This window comes from Erythranthe guttata, chromosome 3 (genome assembly GCF_056151865.1).
Source record: "Erythranthe guttata isolate IM_541 chromosome 3, IM_541, whole genome shotgun sequence".
Taxonomy (NCBI): Eukaryota; Viridiplantae; Streptophyta; class Magnoliopsida; order Lamiales; family Phrymaceae; genus Erythranthe; species Erythranthe guttata.
In genome coordinates this window covers 4,633,099-4,642,784 of record NC_142535.1, presented here as the reverse complement: position 1 = coordinate 4,642,784, position 9,686 = coordinate 4,633,099, and the positions used below count along the sequence as shown (strand labels likewise).

Genomic DNA, 9,686 nt, shown 5'->3' with positions numbered 1-9,686 from the left:
TATGGCGCGAGTAGGGCCCGTACTTGGTGAGCCTATCCACCGCTATCCAAATAGTATCTTTTTTTTAGACTTAAGAGTGACCTCTGGTGATGTGGCGCGAGTAAGGGCCCTTACTTGGTGAGCCTATCCACCACTATCCAAATAGCATTCTTTCTTCTAGACTTAAGAGTGACCTCCGGTGATATGGCGTGAGTAAGGGCCCTTACTTGGTGAGCCTATCCACCACTATCCAAATAGCATCCTTTCTTCTAGACTTAAGAGTGACCTTGGGTGATATGGCGCGAGTAAGGGCCCTTACTTGGTGAGCCTATTCACCACTATCTAAATAGCATCTTTTCCCTTAGACTTAGAATGACCTCCGGTGATATGGCGCGAGTAAGGGCTCGTACTTGGTGAGCCTATCCACCGCTATCCAAATAGCAGCCCCACAATGAAATCCATGGTGATGTAAGACCAGCCTTCAAATCTTCGTTCAGCCGTCCCAAAAAAGCCCTAATGTAAAATTCTTCAGTTAAGTTTCTGAATGAGTGACCTATGAAGAAGGCGTTTAGCTCTTCAAACTTCAGCCTATAGTCCTCCATTAAGCTCTCTTGCCTCAGTTTGTGGAACTGCTCCACCATATTAGAAAACACATTCCACCCTATAGGATGTTACATTTCCTAACCCATCCTCGAGTGTTTGTGACATGGTTTTTGCAGAGTATTATTTCTTGCCTTAGATTTTGGGAGCAGTCCTGAAAGTGTTCGGATGTTATTTCTATCAGGTTTTCTGTTATTTTGCTTTGTGATTTTAGTTGGTCAGATAATGCACCACTGGTGTGGAACGTGCTGCTTCTGCAGATCAAGTGAGTAGTTATTCTGAAGATCTCTTTTTGGTTTTGATCCATGCTTTATAAATCTTGAAGTGGTCTTATATGCATTGAGCAAGTTAACGTTCGTCTATGAAGATTTGGTTTTTTTTTCCTGGCAATTTTTCTGCACATTCTTGAAGTTGGGACTATGCATCCCAGAGTAGTAAACCTGGTTCAGTTGCCCGTGTTGGATTTCGTACGTGTAGGATTCGTTGATGTTATGATACATTTGTGGCTGCCGTTGGGGCCTCGGTTTCTGCTCGTATGTTCTGATTCTTATGAGGAGACTTTAGATTTACTGCTTTGCTGTTTTGAGGATGTTTAAAATCTATTGAATATGCTTTGGATTACCATTCTGCACAGTTCTTGGTCACTTCTTCATCGTGATTTCTACTATTTGAGAATTTTCAAATGCGTGAAATTGTCTTTTTGCAGATTGTGAGTTAATGTTCGTAATATGCTAAAGTGATGCATTTTTCAAGTCTCAATGAATTTATTTGATTAAGATTTAGTTCTGCGTAAATGTGTAAGTATTAGTTGCCTTATGTGATAAAATTTATTTCCTCTTGGACTTGTCCTCGATACGACTTTGGTAATTTTTTTCACATGAGGTTTTTCCTTCATCAGTAATGTTCGCCACAATAATTAAAAGACAAAAAAGGGAAATGAATGATTGAAACGAGTACGGAAGTTTTTTGTAGTAACTAAGCTTTTATCCCATCTACTATTTTCTGTGATTTTTAGCTGCTTAGGGATTAGTGGGATACCGTATTAATTAATTTACTTATAAAATTAACCTAATTATTTGCCAGTATGAAGACTCTTAAAAACAATTTTGTCGAATGTAATAATAGCCCGGAGGCACAAGTAGATTAGTAGGTATATGAATCAAAATATTTCTCAGCCTTAATTAATATTTGTTGTCTGGAGGCACAAGTAGATTAGTACAATGTCCTTGCTTCTATCTGTATGTGTACTATGTGTGTGTTTTACTGTTGCTAGTTGTATATAGATTTATTTTTGTAACTCCGCCTGTGCTGCAATATTTGCTCAGCACAGCCGGTCCCAAGCCCGGGTAAAGGAGGAGGGCCGAGAATAATATGTTTTACCATTACTAATATGTTTTTCGAGCATGACAAATCAGTTTTACCATTTTTCCCTTATCCAAACCCTTTTTTTGGCCTTTGGAAGCAAATTTTGATATCATTCGTACTTGCCAAAACAAGTTAATAGAAAACATAAGCCCCCGAAATTTTGATATCATTCTTACTTGCACTGATAAGTTAACTTTTTATGCGAAAAAAAAAGCATGGAGATTATATAGTTAACTTTTCATTTTTCTACATTTAGACGTAGTAATGTATTATCAAATTACGTGTGGCTTCTTGAACTTTCTCTGCATGTCCTCTGGTTTTTTTTGTGGCTTGTTTGGTTGTATTTATTCTTCAGTAAAACAAGCTGTATGTTCGAGTTTGTCTTCTTAGTACCTCCTAGAGCTCTGGGTTGCGGAGTTGATTGTGCTATGATTGTTTCTCAATTTTCTTAGCAGGATTTAAGGTAATCATAATGGCATATTTATAGCTCTACGCTCCTTTTATAATTGAATAATCTATAATCTTTAATTTATTAACTTTTCTACCTTGAATAGGATAATTTAAATTATAATTTATAATTTATAATTTATGGATGATTATCAGCTTGATTTTATCTGTATATAATATTTTGGCTTGAATTCATGAGTAACTCTCTGCTTAGGCTGCATGTTCTGTGTTGAGTCTTTTACTTCTTTCTGCTACATATAATTCATAAATTATAAATTATAATGTACTGATTTTTGACTTTGAATTTTTATTTAACATTTTCATAAACTTGCTGTATATAAAATTTATTTTTGATAGTGGCATTTAAAATATGTTTCTTGCATTCTTCTTAATTAACATGCCATCCTAGGTCCACTAGTTTCAATCCCTTAGTTTTGACGGGACTTACTTTTCTAAGTAATCTAGTAAAATTGCAATTTGGTATGACTACTAAAAGGAAGTTGACATTGATATTCTATTGGGCTTTAATTTTAAACTAGAGGCTGATAATTTTATTCATAACTAACCTTTTGCTATTATGTGTCAAGAATTTCGACTCTTCTTTTGCTTGTCGGTTACTGACTTCTTATCTTTCGGTGGTTCGCTTCTCTGGAGCTGTGATTTTTTATTTACTTTATTTTTCTTTGGTAGTCTTCAGTTAACCCTATCATGAATTTCTTGATTCCGGCAGACGGTTTTATCATATTAACTTGCCATGTGAACTTCACCGCAAAATATGAGATCACGATGTCTTCATGAATGGTGTTCTTTGTTTTCTTCACAAGGTTTCTGCAGAGTATTATTTCTTGCCTTAGATTTTGAAAGCAGTCGTAACAGTGTTTCGGGTGTTATTCCTATCAGTATTTCTGTTATTTAGCAACTGGAATTGTGAGTGCTTTTTAGTTGGTCTGATAATGCACTACTGGTGTGGAACGTGCTTCTTCTGCAGATCAAGTGAGTAGTATTCTTTATTGTGGCCTTGAACATCTATTTGGTTTTCTTGATGCATTGAGCAAGTTAAGGTTCATGTATATTATGCATCTATGAGGATTTGGTAGTTTTTCTACACAATCGAAGTTGCCAAGACTCGTTTAATTGAACATCCTCCAATTCTTTAGTGATTTCTGTTGTCGGCAGTTTGTTCGTTGGAGTTTTTTTTGGTTGTGTTTGTTAGACATGTGTTGCTTTAATTTGTTGTTCTTTATGGTTATTTTATGGCAATTTATATATTATATATCTGCATATGCATATTGAAAAACTAGTTCCCTGTTTCAGCTGCATGTTCAATTTGATACTCTCAATTATTTATGCCATTTGATAACTTCAACAATACGCATTAAAATAGACAAAAGTAAGCAAATCCAACTACGTTTGGCTTCTTGAATTTTCTCGAGTTTCTTTTTGTGGCTTTTTTCGTTGTATATTTATTGTTCAGTGAACAAGGTGTATGTTCGAGCTCGTCTTCCTAGTACCACCTAGAGCTCCAGGTTGGTTGCTGAGTTGATGGCGTTATGCTTGTTTCTCAATTTTCTTAGCGGGAATTAAGGTAATCATAATGACATATATAATTGAATTATGTTGAATCTCAATTTGGTTATTGACTTTTTTATCTTTCTGTGGTTTGCTTTTCTCGAGCTGTGGTTTTTTATTTACTTTATTTTTCTTTGGCAGTCTTCAGGTAATCTCTATCGTGAATTTCTCGATTCTGGGAGATAGTTTTATCATAGTAACTTGCCTCGTGAACTTCACTACACAATATGAGATCATGACTTGCAATAAGACCCCGCCTTGTATCTCGATTCTTTGGTTTCTTCACCGAGTTTTGGTTTCTTGCCTTAGATTTTGAAAGCAGTCGTAAAGGTATTAGCTGCTTAGTGATTAACTTATTTACATGTAAAATTGAACTGCTTGTTTGCCAGTATGAAAACTCATAAAAACTATTGTATATGAATCAAACTATTTCTCAGCCTTAATTAATATTTGTTGTCTGGAATGGTATGTACAGTTTCCTTGATTATATCTATGTGTGATTATGTGGGTGTGTTTTCGTGTTGGTAGTTGTATATATAGGTTTATTCTTGTAACTCCACCCGTGCCTGCATTATTTGCTCAGCACAGCTCGTCCCAAGCCCGGGTAAAGGAGGAGGGCCGATAATTTTTTTCCCCTTTGGCCTCGTTTTCTTGCTATTATTAGATTAGATTAATTAAATAGTAGGAGTTAGTAAGATGTTTGGTTGATAAAATTCAATATTACTCAAGCCCGCTACTAAATTTGAAGTCCGCAATTAAGTGCTACTTTGTCATGAAATTAGTAACACCCCTCCCCTGCGATTAATTTAATAAGGGTGACTAAAATGAAAAATTACAAATTTATCCTTCAAATAATGATTTAATTTTGTTAAATAGAAGACTTCTCAGACAATTTACATAGTATAATAGAATTTAACAAATTTAATACAACATGTAATCTAAAGAACCAAACATATTATTGACTAATTAATTAGTTAACCAGTAAGAAATTAATCCAATTTGGACTCGGATTAAGTGCTACTATGTCATGAAATTAGTAACACCCCTCCCCTGCGATTAATTTAATAAGGGTGACTAAAATGGAAAATTACAAATGTATCCTTCAAATAATGATTTAATTTTGTTAAATAGAAGACTTCTCAGACAATTTACATAGTATAATAGAATTTAACAAATTTAATACAACATGTAATCTAAAGAACCAAACATATTATTGACTAATTAATTAGTTAACCAGTAAGAAATTAATCCAATTTGGACTCGGATTAGATTAGATTGGATTAATTTCTTACTGGTTAACTAATTAAATGCTACTAAATGCTTACTGGTTTTGGAATTCCAGTTCAAAAAAAATTGGAATCTAAAACTTAAAAGTCCGCTATTAAATGCTACTATTTCATTAAATTAGTAGCACCCCGAGATTAATTTAATAGGGGTGACTAAAAATGAAAAATACAATTTTATCCTTAAAATCATATTTTGTTATTGTAAAATAAATGGTTTTATAGACAATTCATATATAATAACTGATTTTAATAAATTTAATAGAAAATCTAATCTAAGAAACCGAACATACTACTAACTTAATTAGTCAGTAGGGAGTTAATCCAACCTAATCCAATATAGGTAACCGGGCAAGCCCTAATTAAATTAATATTTAATAAATTAAAATTCAGTCATATCTAATTTACCCTCACATGTCATATAATTTTTAAGATCAGTGATTACGTGAAACCATATTTCTCTTTTCCCTTTTCTTTCCACCAGCCGACATTCTCCACTTTTTGCCACAGCTCTGTGCCTTAGCCACCGGAATTCACCTCCTCCGCCGCCGTGCTCCACTGCCACCGTCCTACATTCGCCAAAGCGGTTAGAGATGCTAGGGTTTCGGATTACGCCATTAGAGAGACTACTCTATGCTGCCATCTCCCCCTTCCATCTCTGCACCGCTACCATCATCTACTCCTTATCACCTCTGGCGGTCGAGCTCTCTTTTGTTCACCGCTGCTATCTCCTTCTAGGGATGGCAATGGGGCGTGTTTTGCAATCCCCATCCCTGTCCTGCTATGAAAATCCCCATCCCCATCACTGTCAAAATCCCCAAACTCTATAAAAAGAATTCCCATACCCGTCCCATAAAATCCCCAAGTGTATTGTGGCGAGTAAAAATCCCCGTTTATTTTTTTCCTTTTTTTAAAAAAAATAAATAAATATGCAAATATGCAATGTACTTATAATTTAAAAGTTTATCTCAACAAACAAACCAATATTTAAATATAATACTACTATATAATTATACAATCGAAACCTAACAATCCCCATTTATAGCTAATATTTAATATATTACTACTAATTAGTTATTTATATTTAATATAATAATCAATAAATATATATTATATATGCATTGTTTGAAGGCCAATTTTTATATTTCTCATCTCTGAGAGTTGTTGTCTAGAATGGTATGTACAATTTCCTTGCTTCTATTTATCTGTGATTATGTGGGTGTGTTTTTTTGTTACTAATTGTATATAGCTTTTATGTTTGTAACTCTGTGCCTGCAATATTTGCTCAGCATAGCCAGTCCCAAGCCCGGGTAAAGGAGGAGGGCCGATAATATTTTTTATGGGTTAATAAGATATAACCCCCTCATTAGAAAAAATATTAGTACTAACCACCTTACAATATTTTTAATGGGTCAAACCCCCTCAGAAATGTCAATTATTACTGAACTACCCCTATAATTTGTAATAGCAAAGACCCCCCCACCGTTTTCCCCAAATACTGCATATCTTCAACCATATTCTTCAATATAATTTCTCCTCCATTTCCGCTGGTCTGCTATATTTATGCCGAGAAATTCTCCCAAAAACCAAACTGCAAAATATATCGGATATTTTCCCCTTTCAAACATTGCCCTAGTTTTCTACATCTTCAGCGAAAAATAAAAACCAGAATACCATTATATTGTGCAATTCGTTCAGCAACACAGGTTTACAAACAATGGTGAAGAAGACAGGTAGTTTGCTATATACCCATCTTTACCACATAAATTCTATTTTTGACACCTCCTTCAGCGACTCCGAAGGACAAAATCGAGGTCTCCTACAGAAACGGTATACAGCGGTACGCGACGACCATATGCGACGGTTCGGATGTCTTCCATGGTTGATTACTCAAAAATGGAGTTTGTAAACACGATTGTTTTTTAGATCTACAGATCTATGGTCGCACTATTTGTTGACTCATAAATATTTGTTTTTTTTCCTATGAAATTTGTTTTATCAGAGTCCAAAACAAAGAAAAGATCAGTATAAAAATCGGTAGTTCACTATATTTTTCCCGAAGTCAACTATAAAAATCGGTAGTTCACTATATTTTTCCCGAAGTCAACTATAAAATTCGGTAGTTCACTCAGAGTCAACTATAAAAAACGGTAGTTCACTATATTTTTCCCGAAGTCAACTATAAAAATTAGATAGTCAACTATAATTTTTACGATGTCAACTATAAAAAATGGTAGTTAACTATATTTTTGCCAGAGTCAACTACAAAAATTAGATAGTCAACTATAATTGTTCAAATGTCAACTATAAAAAAATTGGTAGTCAAGTATAATTTTTCCATTAATTTACCATATTATTTTTCAATTTAAGATACTATGATGTTATCAAATTGAATACTCATGATAAAGATCCCATCTTCATGAAAACATAAATTTCATAGAGTAGAAAATAAATTGATTTCAAGGACCAAAAAATGAGATATAGAAGAAAAGGTACAGTAGTGAGAAGAAATAGTGGAAAAAAAATGAAACAGAAACAGACAAGAAAAGAGGAATTGAGGGAAGAAAAAGAAGAGAGAGAGAAGAGAGAGGGAGAAAAAGAAAAAAGAAAAAGATACGGGAAAAAGAGAAAATTGGGGAGGAGAGAGAAGATAAGAGAGAGGAGAGAGAAAAATAAGAAGAAAGAGAGAGAGAGAGAGAGAGAAGAGAGAGAGAGAGAAAAAAGAAGAAAAGAAAAAGATACGGAAATTGGGGAGGAGAGAGAAGAGAGAGAAGGGAAGGAAGAGAGAGAAGATAGGAGAGATGAGAGAGAAAAATAAGAAAAATAAAAGAACACGTTAAAAAATTGAGGAAAATAAGGAAGAGAGAGAAAGTAATGGTGATATAAAATGACGGATATGAGAGAAATAAGGAGAAGAGAGAGAAAGTTGGAGAAAAATATAGACAAAAAAGGGCATAATAGGCATTAACATAAGCTTAGGGGGGTCACACAATTTAGAAAATTTTAAATGGATTTGTCTACAAATGGTGAATTATAAATTGGGCCTGTATTATATTATTTTACCTAATGAGGGGGTTATCCCTCATTTTCCCTTTTTTTATTCTAAAAAATTTTGAATTCGAATTCCAAAACCGTTTTGTACTTGTGAAAGATCAATTTTTCTTTTTAAAGAGGTCGATTTCGGTCCGTTGCATCGGACTTCCCATTGTCTTTCCTTGTTTTCTCCTTCTCTACTAATAATTGCTATTCATATATGCAATATATCAATAGAAAAGTAACCAGGGGTGTATTTTTTGTTTCATGATTAATGAACCAATATAATGTTGTATGAGTCCCTTGATAAGTACACAATTTGTTCAACAATTTAAGATAAACTTGGAGATGTGCTATATTCACCAAATTAAATAGGGCATATTACAAATAAAGCCCATCAATGGGTACTTATTCATAAAGAGATTCAGACAAAAATCTCATTTACCAATAAGTCCACACATGGTCCAGATTTTTGTAAAAGACTAAACTAACCCCTCATACTTTAATATGCTCCAATTTCATCTTTAACTTAATTTAACTTCAATTTGACCCCAAAATTCACAAATTATTCAATTTTGACCCAAATTTTTTTTTTTCAAAAACTTTTTTTCCCGCCGGATTCCGGCGTTGACTTTTTTGAATTTTTTTTTTCTTTTCTTTTTTTTATGTAACTTTTTTTTTTCCGTTTAAACAGCAATATTGTTGTGATTGACAGTAATATTAACTATATTACTGTTAAACACAGTAAAATTAACTAAACTATAGTTTAACACAGTAATATTGCTATATTAATCTCTAGCACATTAATATTAACACGACAAAACTCATTATTATTGTGTAATAAAGTAATATTACTATGTTGACCGTTCAACAAATGTAAACATAATAAAAAAAACCAAAAGAATTAATATTACTGTGAGTGACAGTAATATTACTATAGCAACAGTAATATTACCGTCAACCACAGTAATATTACAATAATAGACAATAATATTATTACGTTACTCCATGAATAACTCAAACAAACAAAAAATCCAAACAAAATAATAATATTGATGTGGTTGACAACAATATTACTATAACAACAGTAATATTACCGTCAACCACAGTAATATTATTGTGTTTACAATAATATTACAATAATAGACAGTAATATTATTACGTTACTCCGTGAATAACTCAAACAAAACAAAACCCCCCAAAAAAATAATAATATTGATGTTGTTGATAGTAATATTATTGTGTTTACAGTTATTTTACTGTCAACGACAGTAATATAATTACGTTGGCTTGTCAAAAAATCAAACAAAATAAAAAAAACAATAAAAAATAAAAAATAATAATATTACATTAATTTACAGTCAACGGCAGCACAATTACATAAATGTAATGTCAACGGCAGTACAATTA

The 9,686-nt window shown here is 33.2% G+C and overlaps 1 long non-coding RNA gene across 1 annotated transcript; it reads left to right on the top strand.

Moving 5' to 3' along the window:
* Positions 1-687: 687 nt before the first annotated feature.
* Positions 688-1,203, top strand: LOC148771594 (uncharacterized). The gene is made up of 2 exons (XR_016030229.1): positions 688-844; positions 991-1,203. It is a non-coding gene; the product is annotated as an uncharacterized LOC148771594 (long non-coding RNA).
* Positions 1,204-9,686: the final 8,483 nt, after the last annotated feature.